The sequence below is a fragment of the Vombatus ursinus genome, unplaced genomic scaffold (genome assembly GCF_900497805.2).
Source record: "Vombatus ursinus unplaced genomic scaffold, bare-nosed wombat genome assembly UNPS02014789.1, whole genome shotgun sequence".
NCBI classification, from domain to species: domain Eukaryota; kingdom Metazoa; phylum Chordata; class Mammalia; order Diprotodontia; family Vombatidae; genus Vombatus; species Vombatus ursinus.
The window spans coordinates 17,065,502-17,085,453 of NW_020954567.1; the positions used below are offsets into that span (position 1 = coordinate 17,065,502).

A 19,952-nucleotide genomic window follows, 5' to 3' on the forward strand; every position below is an offset into this window, starting at 1 on the left:
AGAGAGAGAGAGAGAGAGAGAGAGAGAGAGAGAGAGAGAGAGAGAGAACATTTATTAAGTCCTTTCTGTGTAACAGGCATCGTATTAAGCAGTGGAGATACAAAAGCAAGAAAACAAGATGGTTGTAATTTTATCTACCCAAGGATAGCTGGAGGATATCCACTCCCTCTGCACAAGGTAGACACAATAAATATTTGTTGAATTAGAATGTGTATGAAGTTGCTAGCAGAAGTCCATCATCATGTCTATTCTCACTAAGCCATTAACTACCAGGTTAGATGTGCATTCTGCCCCCAGTACTCCTCTCACTCTGGACAGGCTCTATCAGCATAAGAATAAGAGGAACAGATGAAAAGTCAGAGACAAATTAACATTTCAGTGTATGTGTGTGTGTGTGTATGTGTATATTTAAACAGTTCAGTAAGCCAGAAAGAGATACAGCACAATAGCTTTTCGTCTCCTTGAAGAGTAGAGTTTGAACGTGATTTTGAATCCAGAGTATGATAAGGTAAATGTATACTTAACCTTTCAGCCATATGTTTGCCCTAAACTTATCATGTTATTGCAATACAGTATAGTATAATAAATACCGTATTACAATCAGTCTTTTTTCAGTCTTATTCAACCTCCATTTGGAGTTTTCTTGGCCAAGATACTGGAGTGGTTTGTCATTTCCCTCTTCAGCTCATTTTACAGATGAGGTAACTGAGGCAAACAGATTTAAGTGACTTGCCCAGGGTCACAGAGCTGTTAAGTGTCTGAGGCCAGAATGGAACTTAGGAAGATGATTCTACCTGACTCTAAGCCCAGTGTCCTATCCAATGTGCCACCTAGTTGCCCCTGAATTACAATATAATACAGTAAAATAAGCATTTATTAAGCTCCTATTATGTGCCAGGCACTGTGCTAAATACTGGGTATACAAATAAGAAAAAAGAAGATAGTCCCTGCCCTCAAGGAGCTTACAATCTAATAGGGGAAGACAACACACAAAAGGAAACTGAAAATGGGATGGGGGGGCAGAGAGGCTGGTAATGATCAGGTATGAGTACCAAAGCAAATGCTATCTCCATGACAATTAGTTTTCTGATGATGCTCTTTTCCTGGAGGGAGTGAAGCCATGATGATTGTCCAGTCAAATAAAAGCATGAATACAACCGGTGGGAAATGAAGAATCAGCTGTGCTTTTGAGTCCTCTTTAAATGAGTGAGTTTGGCCCATAAAGGGCAGCTAGGTGGCACAGCAGATAGAGTCCGAGTTAAAATCTGGCCTAGCTATGTGACCCTGGGTAAATCACTTAACTCTGTTTGCCTCAGTTTCCTCATCTGTAAAATGAGCTGGAGAAGGAAATGGCAAAGCACTCCAGCGTCTTTACCAAGAAAATCCCAGATGAAATCCCAGAGAGTCTGACAGGACTGAAACAACTCAACAACAACAAAATCTGACCCATAAGACAAAGGTTAAAGTCCTTTTTTGTGCTGTATCTAGACACCTAACAAAAGCTCTGAGAAAGAATGATAACAGGGTTGAAGGACTATATACACCCAGGGGGTCACAGTCCCCAGAGAAGGGTAGCACATTGCTAATTAAGCAGTAGTGTCAAACTCAAAATAGAAACTGGTCTGTATGGGATTCATATTGACTTAGAAAAAGCACAGATTAGCATTATCTATATGGTATTGTGTTTTTATTTATTTGGTTAATCATTTCCCAAATACATTTTACCAAAATTACATTCTGGTTCTGGCAGCACTCAGAAGTTTTGCAATGGCCTGCGGCCTGGGGGTGGTGAGTTTGACGCCTCTGTGCAAAGTTGCTTCAAATCTACAGTAAACAAATGAATGAACAAACATACCATACTTGTTCACTAGTTCATACACATACCCATACCCCTACCCATACCCACACACATGGTTAGCTTAAACAGCAAAGAATGCTAGGAGGAGGAGGGGATATTTGATATGTGAGGCTTGCCCAAGCCCTGTGTTATCTCCTTCCCTACTCCTCCACAAACACACTACAGTATGACTTTGGGACTTTAATTCTCCTTAGTTTATTCATCTGTAAAATGGCAGGAATAGATTAAGGCTATTTCTAAGTCTCTTTCCAGTCCAGACACTCCATGATTCTTACTCTGAGATATTTTGGTAAGAGAATCTAGAGAAAATTGGCAATATAGGCAGAAGACAGAAGCTTTCATCAGGCAGAAGACATATTTACCTTTTGACACTCTAGTTGCAGCCCAAGCATGGTCCTGAATCATCATTCCTGGCCTTCAAAGGCACTAACCATTACCGTCACTCTCTTTACCCCATCTAGAGGAGATCAGGGCTCTGAGCACTTACAAACTTGAGCTGTGATTCACAGGGCCACCTGAGAGTTTCATGTGCGGGAAGCTGCCTATAGTTACAGGAGTTGTTATTTATTAAGTTCCTTGTACATGGCAGGGAAACTTAATCCATGCAACAACTGGGCCCTGAAGTAATTGAGAGCTCTGATTGGGGGCCTCCCAGGTCCAGTAAGGGCAGTTTTCTAGTAGTCAGTTTTTACAAATCACAGTATAAGCCCCCACCCAGCACAATGCTCTTTAGCATTAATACAATAGCAAAAGCATTTAATTAAGACATAAAAACAATGGAAATAAAAAGAAGGAATCAAATAGCATTACCTCTACTCTCCTGTACAAAATGGATTACAATCATCTATACCTTCAAGTGGTAGATGGGTTGGCATATTCCTGGGGGAAATTCATGAGAGACTGAACAAACTGCTTCTTAGTGAGTTTGAAGATGATGGGAGGAAACTGTAAAAAAAAAAAAAAATTCCCCTGTTTCCTCTTAGCATACTCTCAGTGGTTTGCATTAAGATCTATTGGCCTCATGAGACATGCAGGCATATTCTGAAGCCTTTTGGCTTTTTTCCATGGTCATAGAGATTCCTGTGGAAACTCTGGTTTGGAGAATATCAGGGCAAAACTGCATCACACGCTCTACATTTTACCACCCCACTCTGATAGTGTGCTGCAATTTACCTTTATGTATTTGCTCATTTCCATAAGCCTGGCCCTTTCCTTTTCCATGTAGATGACAAAAACTCCTATCCTGGAGCCTTCTTCAGTGACTAGCAGCGACCTTGCCCCTTCGTTGTGAGCATCTAATACGTCACTGAAGAGTTTCCATTAAGGGCAAAAGCAACATTTGCCCGCGTTTCATAAATTCGTGTTGAATTGAATTGATGAATGAACATGTCATGTGATGAAATGCAAGGACACCTTCCTGAGTTTGCCCCCAATTAAGTCTGTTACCACCCCCAAGGACAATGTAACATAGTGGATGGAATGCTTGCCTTAAAGATGAAGATACCTGAATTCAAGCCCTGCCTTTGACACATATAGGCTGTGTGAGCTTGAGCGCTCACTCACCCTCTCAGTAAGCTTGGCAGTTTTCTAAAATGACAAATTGCAGAGAAAATATCAACTCACATTGGTAGGAGGAATTTTCTCATTCTGAAGTTCTCTAATCCAGTAAAATCGCAGGTCCAGCCCCTAGCTCTATCTCATTAATGTACTATTTGGCAATGTGTCCCTGGGCAAATGACAAACTTGTTTTCTTATCTGTGAAATTGGAATGATACTACTTTACCTACCTCACAGAGTCCTCCCCAAATTAGCTTGTACATATTTTCTATTTACTTATCTGTGTTTGTTGTTGATTTACCACTCCACTTCCCTTTAAAATGTAAGCCCCCTTTAAAGCAAGTACTTTTGTTTTGAAACAGCTAGGTAACTCAGTAGAGAAAGGGTTAGATCTAGACTCGGTGAAAAATGATTCTCAGAGCTTCCCCCAAAGTTGGACATTACTGATAAGACTGCATTGAGTCTTACCCAGGTCAAACTCCAACCAAGGCCTGAATTGATTTAATCTGCTCAGGTTTGGGTGGAGACAGATTCTTCTGCCTAGATAGCCCAAGGCTGAGAGTGGTGGTGGGGATGAGGGGTGTCTGATAGAACAGGTATTTCCTCTGTCAGGAGGTAGAATGATGGTGGAATGTTATTAACCCCTGTTGAAAAGGTATTGTACCAGTTTTAAGTGACTTAAGTCACATACTCAAGACCTCATTTTAATATAGCCCACCTCCTGGTGTGTTGACCTATTAGAGTTGATTGGCACCCCTTGGGAGCACCTACTCCTCGAAGGGCAAGTAACTGTACCCCCCAGGCCCAAATTGAGCCAGGACTGTAAGTTCCATGCAATACGTGTCAAGCCAGCTTGAGAGAAATAAAAACATGGACCCACACCCTAATTCATTTGTCTCTTTCTTAGAACAAACTCTGTTTTGGGGGGGGTGACAACTCCAAAAGACTTGAGTTCAAATTTAGTCTCAGATACCTACTAGTTGGACAAGTCATTTAACTCAGTTTCTTAATATGTAAATAGAAGATAACAATAGCATCTACCTCCCAGGGAAAAGAACAAAATATTTTATACTTTAATGGTTATAAAGCTCATTGAAAACCTTAAAATTCTACCTAAAAGCTAACTATTATTATCTCATTTTTTCCCCTGTATCCCCAGTGCTAAGCACATAGGCATGGAATAGTAGGTAATTGAATTGAATTAAAATACCATTTTACTGTAACTTATTACTACCTAAACCTCTCTGACTCATCTTCTTGGTCAATGTTTGCTCTTCCTTCTCTAAGCCCTAGACATATGGTGTACCCCTCTTCAGTTCCATTATTGTCCTCTTTTCTCTCAGTTAATTTCATAAATTAACATGCAAAAATATTTATATTTAACATATATAAGCTAAAATATATAATAGGTGCCATTATTTGTATGTCATCCCCAATATCCAAATATGAAGTCCTTGAGAGCAGGGAAGACATTTTTGTTTTCCCTTGTATCTCCAGGATTTAACAAAGTGCCTGGCAAAAAATAAGTGCTTAATAAATGCTTATTGACTGACAATATCCTATGGCTTTCTGTATTATAATTTACATAGAGTTACTGGATCTAGAAATGGGCTTGAGTATACCCTAACAGAGGAATGGCTCTAATTAATGGATAAGAACAATTTGTAGTTAGCATATCAAAGGACCTGCTTCTGCTTTATACTTAATTTCATTGTTTATATGCAAATGAGTGCTTCTAAAATAGTTGAAAACAATTTGTTCTCCCCAATAGGGAAATACTCCCTTTACAATCTAGTTTATACTAAGAATTTTCTTACATAGAAAATTTTCTTTGTCGGTATTAAAAGTAAACTTCATAATAGCCCCTGTTCAAATTATTACAAATTCTGAATTACTGAAATCTCAGATAACACGGTTTTATCATACTTAACAAACTTGAAACTAGCTTGCAAACAATTGTATACAATTGACCCCATTTTAATGAATGTTAAAATATTTATAATCTGCAAATGATAGTTAATTACTTCAGCACTGTCTAAAGATTGGTGGCCTCAAGGGCAGGTACTCTCCCACCATAGCAGGTCAAAGAACTTCTGTGTCTTAATAGACACTTTCATGAGATGCTGCAGAAAACAAAAAGAAGAAAAACTCATCTTTAGACAACAGAAGATCTGTCACAAGGGGCAGTTAGATAGCCCTTCCAGCTTAGTAGGACCTGTCTATACCCTGTTGGCCTTTGAAAATCCATAACCACCTCCTTACCAAGATAAGGCATACAAATTGGAATTTAGTAAAGAAAAAATTAATTTTGCATCATAAAGGAAACTAATTTGCAAGTTAGCTAACTGTGTAGGCATGGTGCATTGGTTCTATGTCAAAACAAAGTTAGCCCTTTAAAAAAAAAACACGAGTTAGAAAGACAACAACTTTAGCTTGAAGATCTATATTTGACTCATAAAATCATATGAAACAGACTGGCATCATCAAGATCCATATTAGATAAAGAAAGAGAATCATTTGAGCTACAGCTGTTGGAATTTCCAAAGGTTGTTTGTTTGTTTGCTTGTTTGTTTGTTTGTTTATTATTTAAAACTTTACTTTCCTAGAGAACCAATGTGTGGATGGCAGCATAATGCTGGAGGAAAGAGCACAGGACTAGCTCAAACCATGGCCCTAAAAACCCCTCAGTCTGAGCAGCCACATCAGGCTACAGCAATTGAGCTCACTCTCTAGCCTAATGGTCCACGTAAATTGTTTTCTCAGCTTTGTTGCTGTTCAGTTATTTCAGTTGTGTCTGACTCTTCATGACCCCATTTGGGGTTTTTGTGGCAAAGAGACTGGAGTGGTTTGCCATTTCCTTCTCCAGCTCATTTTAGAGATGAGGAAACCGAGGCAAACAGGGCTAAGTAAATTGCCCAAGATCACTTAGCGTATCATAAATAAATTAGAGAAACATGGGGAAAATTACCTATCGGTTTTATGGATAGAAGGAAAGTTCATTACCAAACAAGCAATAGAGAAGATCAAAGAAGCTAAGTGAATAATTTTAATTATAAAAAATTCAAAAGGTTTTTCACAAACAAATCCAGTAAAGCTAAAATTAAAAGAGAAAGAACTGGGAAAATATTTGCAGTTTATCTGATGGTCTAATTTTCAAAATATATAAGGAACTGATTCAAACTTATAAGAATAAAAGCCATTTCCCAAGAAATAAATGGCCTAAAGCTATAAATAGGCAGTTCTCAATGGAAGAAAACCCAGGATATCTATAACCATATTTTAAAAAATGCTCCAAATCACTATTAATGAGAGAAATATAAATTAAAGCAATTCCAAGATTTTACTTCACACCCATCAAATTGCTAAAGATGACCAAAAAATAAAATTCAAAATGTTGGTAGTGCTGTGAACAGACTTAGCGATGTACTGTGTGCTTGCTCCTAGAGGTCTATGAATCATGGATATATTTAATATTCCCATAATCTCAAACACATTGCATTAAATCTCGGGTAAGAAAGGTTCTAAGGGCAATAGTAATGTTTTCATCACTGTTTTTAATTGAAGTTAAAACTTCAAAAGAGGAAAGCAAATTTGGGAAGTGAATAGTATGTTAAAAAGATGAGATATAAGAGATTTGGATTCTTGAATAGCAACTTCAAATACACGAATGAAAGGCTCTTGGACAGACGCTGAATACATGTAACAAAGGCTGAAAAGGATATGTTTGTCTAAATTACAAACCTAATCAAAAAAGCTTTCAAGTGAAAAGTAGAATTGGGGTAGAGGTATAGGGGAGGAGAGAAAAAATACTATATGTGTCCATCAAGCTAAATAACATAGAGTAGTTGAAGTGTGGGAAGAATACAAATACTAGGCACCTCCAAATTCCCAAGAGACAAAATCCAAGAAATGGGCCATCATGACATCGAATGTCTTTCCACAAATAAGCAAAATACCAATATCAAAATATTTCAACAAGTAAATTCCAAAAAGTCAATGAAAAACAATTATGAAAAGGAAAGTAGACAGTTGTTTCAATGTACTCATCTTGTCTTAGGTTTGATGGGCTAATTCCAAGGGTTGGAAAGGGATCTCTTTGTCTTTCCCTAATATTGAGCAGGCAATGGTCTCTTTATGGATAGATAGGTGACAAATGTTACTGCTGCACTACTGATAAGGGAAAGGAAAATTTATCACGTAACTTGTGCATATTCCAAGGAAATGTATTGAGAGATACGATAAAACCAGCTGGATCTCAAACAGACATTAAGTACTGGGAATCCAAATGCTCCTGGGATGCCATGAGCAATAAAGTTCTTAAACCTGTACAAGTCATTGATGCAAAGATACAAGCTTCAGCATTTATTTGAGTATCATAGTATCAATGATACAATTTGAAGTTGTTCTTGCTTTTGTATAGAAAAAAAGTACCAATTCTTACATCATGTGTCAGTAAAAATTTCACTTCCACTTCTGACCTTAAAGGTTTGGGAACACTAGTGGACTTTGATGTATACAACTGAACTGATGGATAGTCTTTCCGAACTCATATGGTCAGTCTTTTGGACGGGCACACATTCAACATAGCCAGTAGCCGCAGAAACAAGTGATTACCATGTTGTCTGTAAGCGAGGCCTATGCTGTGCAGTTTCTCATAATTAGCCTAAGGATAACTCACATTCAATAACCTCAGCTGTTATCTCATTGTTATTAGTCTTCTCTAATAGTCATTCTAAAAATGACCTCAGAAAAAAAGGTACCCATTATCTTAGAGTTGGGTTTGGGGGGGAAATCTGGCAAGACTTCTTACAAAAAAAAATACAAAATAAAGGATAATTTGTCAAATTTTTACTCTGTGAACCATATTCACAGAGGTTCCTGGGTTCAAGGAAAATTATTAATTCTTAACACTAATGCAAAAAGGATTACAATAAACTGTACTTAATACGTTTCTCTTACTTGGGAAAGAAGTGTCATCAAATGGAGGTTGTATTTGTAGTTTCCAGTCTCATGCAGGGGTTGGTCCATCATCTAGCTTATTTCTACTTCAGTGGGACCTCAAATTATGAGTAGGTCATCAGAGCCACATAACAGTACTAATCAATATCAAGGCCATCCAGGGTAGATGTGGAAACACAAGGAACTCATTAACTAATTTAGATTTTATAAAGAATGAAAACCAGCTCCAAGTAAAGAGATTGGGAACACTATTACCTATGTTTAAGACGGAGCAGAATTTTAAGAAAGTGGCAATTTACCTCACTCTGAAAATTGCTAACAATGTCATGTCTGGAGAGTTATTATTGAGGAACAGAGAAAAAGACTGAACCTTTTTTTCCTGAGAAACTCAGTGAGTTAACTTTCAAGAGGCTAAAAAGACATTTGCTAAGAAAAACTGAGACTAAATATCACCCCATGGAGAAGGATAGTCTCTATGAAGAATATACCTTGAAGAACATTCTTAAGAGGCTTTAAATACCATCCTGATAGAGTTGAATGGTGGGACTGTGTTTCCAGAGTTAAGGAGAAATAAGCAGTTGCAGTTAAATGATAACTGGTCCGTGATCATTCTCACTACAAGACAGTGTTAAAATATTTAAATATGTCTTTATATTGTTTACACTATTAACAAATTTTATAGCGAGTAACAATGGTGTTTATTTAAAGCTATGAAACTAGGTCAGGGGTACCTAATTTTTTTTGTATGACATAGGTCCTTTGGGAGTCTGTTTAAACCTATGAACCCCTTCTCAGTAGAATTGTTGTTGCTTACATTCATAAGAGAAGGTAATTTTAATTTTCTGTAAAAACTAACATGTACTTTTTCTCCATCCAAATTCACGAACCCCCTAAAATCTAGCTATGGACCCATCGGTGGAACCCAGGTTAAGAATCCTTGGTTGCAGGCCGGGGGGAACAGCATGGATTAAGATATAGATGAACTAAAGTTTCCAGGGAAAAGATATTCCTTGATTTCTTTAATAAACTGGGGTGAGTTAATGAGAGATCATGATTTTTGTTAATTAATTAGGATATATCAGAGCATTACCCTTGATTTCCTTAGAACTCAAATAGAGAATTAATAAGATAATGAGCCAGGTAGCAAGCTGAAAGGGTGAGATTTGGTATAGTTATTGACAAGTGTCATATACTATATAGTTCATTTGACCCATCTAGATTACAAAGACACAAGTAGACGATGGTCCCCAAAATAGGCAATTAATATAAAAATGTGGCACAGAAAAATGAGTGTCAAGAGTGCAAAAATACTTAGACCAGTAATGAAGGCAAAAAACAATCTGTAAAGACATATATACTTTTGGGGTTGTTTTTCTATATATTTTGTGATATGTTTTATTTTATATAAGTGCATATCTATGTTATATACTGACATCTCCACACACATACATTTATACATATGTATATAAATATGTGTGTCTTTACATGTATACAAAAAACACATGTATGTGTGCATATAGGGTGTAGGGTGTGTTCAAGTAAGACTAGTACCTCTGGTGTGAGGGCTGCCAAGCCCTCTTCAGGTCCCCTCAGCCACCTTTGCTGTCCACCTGATTCACCCAACTCTCAACTGTGGCTACCAGAAGCTGTAGCATGTGCAGTGGCCAGACCCCAGTAAACCATTTTGGCAGAGGAGCTAAACCAGATTGAGGGTAAATAATAGGCCTCAAACCCATTGAGGGAATGTCTACCTCACGTATGTAAAGACTTCCCCTGGCAGAATGCGCAGATGAGAAAAATGTTGCCCCATCAACCACAAAAGTGACTGAAGTAGGTGTTGCGGAGAGCTTAGAGTTTGGTTAGACATTGAAGATACCAAGGTCATCCACCACATCCTGAGCAGTCACCAGTCATCTTGACTTTTTTTACCATTGGACTCTGATGACTCTGGAAGAGACAGTGAGGCTGATGACTTCATGCAACTCTGCCGCACATAAGTCCAACTTAAGTGTGAATCAACAGACATCACTCAAGCCGTTTTACCATTTTTACTTACCTCAAAGTCCTGCGGCAAAAGGCAAGTGATGAAGCCGCAGGTGCAAATATACTAGGATCTGTGATCACAACCTTGGATGCAGGTGGCCCAGGCCATCTCACTGGAGCAACAGTAGGATATGGCAGGCCCCTGGGTCTCTGTGCAGCCTTTTTAAAGCACCACACTGCTCACATCCTAGTGTGAGGAAGGGCTAGAAAGGTACATTAAAAATTGTCTGCTTCACTCAACCCTGGCCTGCTTACCATGGCAGTCAGGGATCTCACCCTGTGGTAGAAGCACGCACACACACAAACACACACACACACAACCACACACACACACGTACGAAAAATTTCACAAAGATGATTTCACTCACCATCAGTACATCTAACAGTACGCTCTTAGGTACAACATAAAATCCAGTAGACCTAAAAAGACAAACAACTCTTGTTGCCAGAGAACTCAGCAGCCCTGTGTGAAACAAGGCTAGTAAATGAAAGCCAGCTTACCAAAGTCAGAGCTGGATACACGTTTTTCTGGAGTGGCCATAGTAATGGGGAGCACTGTGGAGCTGACATAGGTTTTGCAATCAAAACCAATCTAGTCAACAAGTTTATATGCTTACCAAAAGGAGTAAACAATAGGCTCATGACAAAGTGATTGCCATTTGCAGGAAAGTGCCACACCACTATCATTAGTGCATATGCTCCCACCATGAGGTCAAAGAAAAATTTTATGAAGACCTAGAAATCCATATTATCAATGTGCCAAAAAAGAACAAACTTATCATTCTGAGTGACTTTAATGCAACAGTAGGTACAAACTACCAGACATGTGAAGGAGTCCTTAGGAGGACTGGAGTCAGAGACTTGAAACAGCAATGGTCACTTAACTATTGAAGATTTGTGCTTCTCATGACCTTCTCATCACCAACACTGTCTTCCATTTGCATAAATGCAATAAAATTTCACAGATGCCCCCTTGCAGCAAATGTTGGCATTTAATAGACTATGCCATTGTAAGGAGAAGAGACAAGATGTGAGAGTGATGAAGGCAATGTGTAGTGCAGAATGCTAGATTGATCATGGATTTATCCTCTCTAAGCTAAATATCCATATTCAACAAAATGGTGGCAGCGAGGCAAGACAATGAGCAAAAGACTTAATGGCAACAGATTAGAGCACTTCTCCGAGCGTGAACAGTTTGTAGCTAAGTTGGAGGGAAAGCTGAGCCAACACAAGGTTGGCAACAGTGGAGTAGAAAAGGAATGGGCAGCTTTCAGAGATTTGGTATACAGTACTGCATTTGTTCATCTGGGCCAGAACACTGGCAAACATCAAGACTGGTTTGACAAAAATGATGGGGAAAATCAGAGGTTACTAAATGAAAACTGAGAACTACACAGGGTTTACTAGCAAGATAGTTCATCCATCTTCAAGAAAGTAGCATTTAACTCCATCAAAAGTAAAGGGCAAGTGAAGCTTAGAGAGATGCAGGATTCTTGGCTCAGTAAGAGAGTAGACGAAATTCAGTTTTACACTAATAGTAACAATCCAAAGCACTTTTATGATATCCCAAAGGCTATTTATGGGCCAAAGTGCTATGATACATCTCAGCTACTCAGCACTGATGGAACCACATTGATTAGTGATAAGGACATGATCCTGGAGAGATGGGCTGAACACTTCCGTAGTATTCTCGACAGATGATCAGTCAGCCATTGACCATTTACCTCAGGTTGAAGTCAATCCCTCTCCAGTTGGACTTCCAACTGAAGAAGAGTTATTGAATGCCATTAGGCCCCTCTCACATGGTAAAGTGTCTGGTGCTGATTCTATTTACAAAGCAAGGGTCCACTGTTCTTACAAATGCTGACTGAAATGTTCCAGTTATATGGCAAGAGAAGGTTATCCCCCAGGAGTTCAAGGATGCCTCCATCATCCATATTTATAAAGATAAAAGAAATAGGTTGTCCTGTGACAATCACATGGTGTTCTCTTTCTTAGCAATCGCTTACAAGACTCTTGCCAGAGTCCTCCTTAATAGGCTGATCTACCTGAGAGCCAGTGTGGCTTCAGAAAGGGCAGAGAAATGGTTGATAGTGTTTGCTCCCCAACAGCTCCAGGAGAAATCCCAGGAGCAGAACAGAGGTCTATACACAATGTTAGTTGATCTGACCAAGGCCTTTGATACTGTCAGTCATCAGAGCTTGTGGAAAGTCACAGCAAAATTTGGTTGCCTGGAGAAGTCGGTCAGTATTGTGCATCAATTTCACAACGGCATGCTCGCACAGATTCCAGCCACTTTCCCAGCCAAAAATGGAGTGAAGCAAGGCTGCGTGCTTACTCCCATGTTTTTTAGCATAATGTTTTCAACAATGTTGTCAGAGGCCTTCCACAAAGATGAAAATGGTATCAAGGTCAGCTGCCGCACTGATGGTAAATTATTTAACTTGAAAAGAAAGTGGAGGGATGGTGCATGGTTTTTTGTTCACCTCTGAGGCTGAGATGCAACAAAGTCTGGATTGATTCTCTGCTGCTTGTGTTAATTTTGGCCTAGCAATTAACACCAAGAAAACACAGGTTCTCCACCAGCCAGCACCACAACATCCATACATGGAACCATCAATTACAGCAAATAGAGAAATATTGAATGCCATGGATAAGTTTACTTACTTTGGCAGTATACTTTCCAGGGATGTACACATAGATGATGAGGTTGACACACACATTGCCAGAGATAGCTCAATATGTGGGAGGTTCTGAAGGAAAGTGTGGAAGAGAAGAGTTATTAGACTGCCTACTAAATTGAAGGTCTATAGAGCTACTGTGCTGGCCTCATTGTTGTATGCCTATGAAACCTGGACTGTGTACCAGTGACATGCCAGGAAACTGAATCACTCCCATTTGAACTCTCTTAGGAAGATTCTGAAAATTACCTGGCAAGATAAGGTAGTAGACGCCGAGGGCCTTTGTCGAGCTGATCTGCCAAGCATTTAAACTCTACTGCAGATAACACAATTCCCATGGGCTGGCCACATTGTTTGAATGCCAAACATATGTTTGCATAAAAGACTATTTTATGGAGAACTCACACAAGGCAAGCACTCACACGGAGGTCAGAAGAAGCAATACAAGAAATTCTCAAGGACTTTCTGAAGAATTTTGGAATGGACTGTGTGACACGGGAGACACCAGTAAAAGACCACCCAGCACGGCGTGCCCACATCAAAGAAGAAGCCATGCTCCATGAGTGAAGCAGAATTGCAGTAGCTCAAAATAAACGTGAAATATGCAAATTTAGAGACATCACCACTCGAAATATTCACGTGGACTACTTGTGCCCAATATATAGTAAAGCTTTCAAGGCTCCTATTGGCCTGATCAGTCACAGTCCAACCCACAGACTCTGTGTGTGTGTGTGTGTGTGTGTGTGTGTGTGAGAGAGAGAGTTATTTATTTAGTGGGAGAAAGAGAAAAATCATAAAGGTATAGCATCAACCATTAGAGTAAATAAGTAAATGGGACGGTAAAAACTGACCACAGTGAGGTAGATCTGCTTACTTTTGTTTTGCCCCTGTTTTCTCTGACCAGGACAATGATCTTCAGAATGGAAAGGACAAAAAAAAAAATTATCTAATAATGAGCTGAAACCTCAAATAAGAAGGGATATAGAAAAAAAGTTTCTAGCTGTCTTTGAGAAGTTCGTATTACCAGGCCCAGATGAACTAAGTCCTTGGATGCTGAAAGACCTGGTATAAACGATTACTAAGACACCGTGAACCAGAGATGTACCACAGGATTAAAGTCAGGTAGATGTTAACTCAATTTTTAATGCAACAGGATCTAAAAAACTATGGGTCCCTGGATTTGACTATAATTATTATATAAAATTCTAGAACATATTATTAAAGGGATGGTTAGCGAACACCTAGAACAGCAAGCAGTGATCACAAATAGTAAGTAAGACTGCATCTAAAATGAATTGTTGTTGTTGTCGTTGTATCATTTCAGTTGTGTCCAACTCTCCATGACCCCATTTGTGGTTTCCTTGGCAAAGATACTGGAACAGTTTGCCATTTCCTTCTCTTGCTCATTTTACAGATAAGGAAACTGAGGCAAACAGCTATTCTAAACTCACGTCTTCTTTTGACAGAGAAATAAATATAGTGCCTACTATGTTCCAGGCACTGTGCTAAGCACTTTACAAATATTTTCTCATTTGATCTTCACAACAGCCCTGGGAGGCAGGAGTTAATATTATCCCCATTTTACAACTGAGAAAACTGAGGCAGACAGAAGTTAAGCAATTCACCCATGGTCACACAGGAAGTGTGTGAGACTGGATTAAATTCAGGTCTTTCTGACTCTGGCCCAGTGCTCTATCCACAGTCCTGCGGGGGAGGCTGGTTTTAGGAAGAATCACAAAATAGAGACTATGCATAACAAGACAGATTTTGTTTCATGAAGGCTATTTTGGACTACTTCAGAAATATATAATGAGTTCTTCTGAAATCTGGAAGTTAACCATGGCATTGCTGACCTCATGATTTTTAACAGAGTTGTGATTATCTAGAATTATTAGCCTGAAAATATAAATAGACCAGCTTTTTTTAAAAAGAGCTATGAAGAGGCTTTGTAAGAGAGACTGGGTCAGAGAAAATTGACTTCAGGTTAAGTCTTAAAAGACAGTAAACTGTGTTAAGTTATGGGCTTTAAACTTCATTTTTCTTCTATATTTTGATATTTATTCTGTAAAGTCATTTAACTATTCTTTTCAATTTTAGGCAAAAATTTATCCTTTCATGTTATAAATAGTAGTCACATTAATAATAACTAGCTTTCTATAGTGTTTTAATGATTTACAAACACATTAAATGCTTTACCTCCCTTGGTTGTCGCAACAACCCCATCACGATAAATAATGTACCTCTGTGTGTGTGTGTGTGTATGTGTGTGTGTGTGTATTTTCTCCTGAGATCTTTCAATGTCCAGTCCTACTCAGGGCCCAAGCATATGTCACTACATTGACTACACTACCCTAAACAGAAGCACATACTCTCCACCCATTGTGCTGGACAGAGGTATTTGTCCTTCATTCTTGAAGAAGACCAATGACATCAGAAAGGTGATGTCCTGACTTTCAAGTGAATTGGATTTAAGTGAAGCAGGGCTGTGCAAAGTCACCAACCTTACTCTCTCCTCCACAGACATCTGGGTCCAGTGGCAAGACATAGATCAGGACAAGAGGAAATGGCCCCAGATGCAGTGGGAGACCTTGGCCTTCTTAAGCTATTTCCCAGGTCTCAGTATGTCTGAGGCTATACCCATTCAGTGATTAAGGCGAGGTAAGAAAAAACAAAAAAGAAAAAAAAAAAGGTAAACAGAAGAGGGCATCATTCAAAGAAGATCTGGTGTAACTACATGTCTTAGGTGACATGGAATGAAGCCTGGATTCAGTGCCAGAAGAACTAGATTTGAAGTCTTTTGACTCTTATTACCTGTGGGACCTTGGGGAAAGTCATTTCTCTTTTCTGGGCTCAGTTTTCTCCTTTGTAAAATGAGGCGATTGAACTAAAAAGCTAGCCTAAATGATGTCTGAGCTTCCTTGCAGGATCCCAGGATTCTATATTACTTAGTAACCCTCTTTAGGACTTGCTAAACCAAAAAGCAGTGCCTGAACCTTCTAACAGTGAGTAGGAACCCTTTTAATAGCTGTGTACCCTGAGTCCATTGAGCTGGATAACTTTTATGGAGTCTGTCTGTTTTAAGAGGTTTTATTTTGTTTATGTTTGGTCCATCCATGATCATTTTAGTGTAAAGAACTTCCAGTGTTGAAACTCCCTCCACTGATGCAGATCAACTTCTTGGCTGAAATTAGGAGCCTTAGAAAGTTGCTTTGGGACACTAAGAGGGTAAGTGACTTACCCACAGTCTCACAGTAGTCCACATGAAAGGCAAGACTTGAAACACAGCTTTTCCTGATTCAAAGGTTAGCCATTATATCATACTGCCTTTCTTTTCATATCTAAGAAAAAATACTAATCTGTTTTCCCAGATGATAAGAATTAATAATAGTTATTTTCCAAGCAAATAATGGGTTTGACAAATGCTTTACATAAGATCATAGATTTGGAACTAGAAGGGACCTTAGGGGCAATCTAGATGTGATAATACCTATAAAGAACTTTGTAAACCTTAAAGCATTATAGAATTTTTTTTTTAGATTTAGATTTTAAAAGCATTTATTAAGTATGTGCTATGTATCAGCTAGGTGGTGAAGTGGATAAAGTGCTGGACCTGGAGTCAGGAAGAACTAAGTTCCAATCCAGCCTCTGGCACTTACTAGCTGTGTAACCCTGGGCCAATCATTTAACCCTGTTTACCTCAGTTTCTTTATACCTAAAATGAGATGGAAAAAGAAATGGTAAACCATTCCGGTATCTTTGCCAAGAAAACCCCAAATAGGGTCATGAAGAGTTGGACAGGGCTGAAAAACAACTCAACAGTTATATAGCAGGCACTTTATTAAAAATATCTCACTTGAGCCTGCCGATAACCCTGGGAGGGAGGCGCTGTTATTTTACAAATTTTACAGATGAAGAAACTGAGGCAAGCAGAGGTTAAATGACTTGCCTAGGGTCACACAGCTAGTAAGTATGTGAGGGCAGATTTGAACTAAGGTCTTCCTGGGTTCTATCCACTGTGCCCCTAATCCAGTCTCCTCATTTCACATGTATCACTGTCTATGCTGGCCACCACTGCCTGAAGGCCAGGTGTGTTACAATTTGCCTCTTTCCCAGTATTCTCTTGTAGGTTTAAAGGGATTTGGGCAGAGTCTAGGCTCCTTGCCAAAGGCTCTGACCCCTACTGATGATAGTGCCTGGATTGTAGAGGTAGATCACCTGTACCCACATTTAGCCACTAACATTCAGGTTAGCTTCTAAAAAGGAACATTTATTTACTTCAAAGGTATATTAACAAGCATACAGACATATTCCACAACAGGTGAGGCTTAATCTCCCTCAATACCTCCTCAGTCTCTGGGGAGAGGAAGAGATTAAATTTATAGATAAATGAGGTTTCCCTAGTGCAGTGCTCAGTCCCAAATTTCCAGACCAAAGTTCCAGTTCAAGTCCCAAGCACCCTGGCATTTCTGGGCTTCCTTGTGGGCTGGGTGACTACAAGATCTCACCTGAAATCCTGGCTCCAGAGACATGGCTAGAAATCTCAGGTCTGGTGGGGATGGCCTCCACTGGCACCTGAAACTGAACAATCAGAGATCCAAGGCCCATTTATCAGAGCCACAGGGTAAGAAGACGGGTGGGAGAGGTATACCCCCCCCCAGCTCAGTTAAGGTGTCTGCATTGTGTGATCGTTACCTTTTGGACACAACAGGAAAAACAAACACAGGAAAAAGACGGAGGCTGTCGTCCTGTTCCAGCTACACAGCCAATCAGAGGAAGCTACTCCCAGTTATAAGGCAAGGGAACCCAGGATAGTTTCTCCCAGAAGCAGACCCCTGGCATTTTCCAAGTGGCTACCTCCATTTTAGGTGATCCGGGAATGTGCAAAGCAAGCCTCCGCTGCCTCCAAAAAGAAAACTGAGGCCCAGGAAAATCCATTGACTTGTCCATGGTCACACTATTTACAAACCTGGGAAGTAGAATTTGGACCCAGGACCTCTGACTTCAGTTATTTTTTGTCTCCACTGCACCAAACTGCTTCCAATATGTTAATTCAACTGATCTTCACAATAACACTGTGAGATAGGTACTGTCATTAGGCCCATTTTTACTGATGAAAAACTGATGTTCAGAGACGTTCAGTGACTTGCCTAGCATCACACAGCTAAATAAATGTCTGAGCCATGATTTCAACTCAGATCTTCCTAATTCCAAGTCCGGCGCTCTATCCACTACATCGAGCTGCCTCCCCCGGTTCTATTTGAAAGGATAGTTATCATTTAGGGACATTCATTTTCTTATTTCCCAAGGAGTGATAGCTTTAGGACACAAACTTAGTTTTTATAGCAATTTACTGTTGTCTCATCCAGTGTTAAAGAATGACATCTGACCTCCTCTTTCCAAGGTCTTAGGACCCAAAGTCATTCACTAAGTAAAGGCTTTGAGGGACTCCTTACAGGTTTACAGCATTTATTCATGGGTAAGAGATTGGGCTGCATAGATAGCAGCTGGGGGTCACTCCTTGTCCAAGCCTAGCTGGACCTTGGTCTCTCACTCACAAAGGTGCTTACTCAGGTTGGCCCAAGCTATTGGTTTCTATTATTAGATTTTTATATAACCACAAACTGACAGGTACCAGCTTGCCATATTATAGGCCTACTGTGCTATAAATATCCTTTTCTTCTTCTTCAGGGAAGCGTGTCTGACCAAAATATGTGAAGCAGTGTAACAAGCTAGAAGAGGATAGAGGTTTAAATGTCAGCTAAGACAATGTTCATTTTCCTTCCACCCTCAAAAAAATAAAACGATAAAATAAAATTGTGAAGCTCTTTGAGCTGTTGAACTAAACTGCTCACTGTTTGAAGTTCAGTCTGAAAATCCTTCTGCAAAATATTTGCTGAAACACAGTTATGTAGGAATTGTAGAGGATTAAGATTGGTTTGGTCCCTCCTCCCCCACACCTATCTCCCTTAAGCTGGTTTCTGCAGACAAGGGAGCTTAAATCCCTGTGTCAGGGACCTAGATATCAAAAACAATATACTTCAGCCTGACCAGCACATCTTCCCACCCCCAAAAAAGTTCTAACTTCTTTATTGAGGAAATGTCTCACTTAACGCTACATCTGCTTCAATCAGCAAACCAAGGCCCCCTCATCTGAACCTTACATGACTTTCCTTGGGGATCTTAATTGCCAAGGCAGAGGGTTTTAAGTGGCCCGTGGGTTTACAACCAGGCAATCGGGGTTCAAAGCCCTCCCATACCACTCATTATCTGTGTGTTCTTATGCAGTTCACATAACAGAGGAAAGCCTCAGTTTCACAGGATAAAACAGAAAGATTTAGAACTGGAAGGGAGTGTAGAGGTCATTTAATCCAACATTTTCATTTTAAAGGGGAGGAAACTGAGGCCCAGAGGCTTTAAGTGCTTTTCCCAGCACCCAATAGGTAATAAATAAACTGATGTATATAAATTCTGGTTTTCTCATAGAAAGAATAATTTAATGCCTTTAACTAAGGGCCTGGTGCACACATTTTTTTTTCCTAGAAATGATTACAGAGACATATTTAATAAAATTTTTTAAAAAACTACTTAACCTGGAATTCAAGGCCATCTACAAGCTGGCTTCATCCTACTGGATGAGTAGGGGCATCATCAGCTCTCATTTTTTAATAGCTAGGTGGAAGGAGCGCTAGGCCTAGACTCAGGAAGATCTGAGTTCAAATCCAGTCTGTGATCCTAAGCTAAATAAGCCTTTGATTGTTTCATTTTCCTCAACAATAAACTGGGGAGCACCTACCTCCCAAGGTGGTTGTGAGAAAAAAATATAATATTTATAGCATGCTTTGTGCAGTTCCTGG

General features: G+C 39.4%; 1 long non-coding RNA gene and 1 pseudogene across 1 annotated transcript; one reads left to right on the forward strand and one right to left on the reverse strand.

Moving 5' to 3' along the window:
- Positions 1 to 1,729: 1,729 nt before the first annotated feature.
- Positions 1,730 to 13,121, reverse strand: LOC114047574. The gene is made up of 3 exons (XR_003569634.1): positions 13,085 to 13,121; positions 2,709 to 2,803; positions 1,730 to 1,824 (listed from the first exon to the last, which is right to left on the reverse strand). It is a non-coding gene; the product is annotated as an uncharacterized LOC114047574 (long non-coding RNA).
- A 4,504-nt stretch (positions 13,122 to 17,625) lies between these two features.
- Positions 17,626 to 19,952, forward strand: part of LOC114047539 — a 9,837-nt pseudogene continuing 7,510 nt past the window's right edge.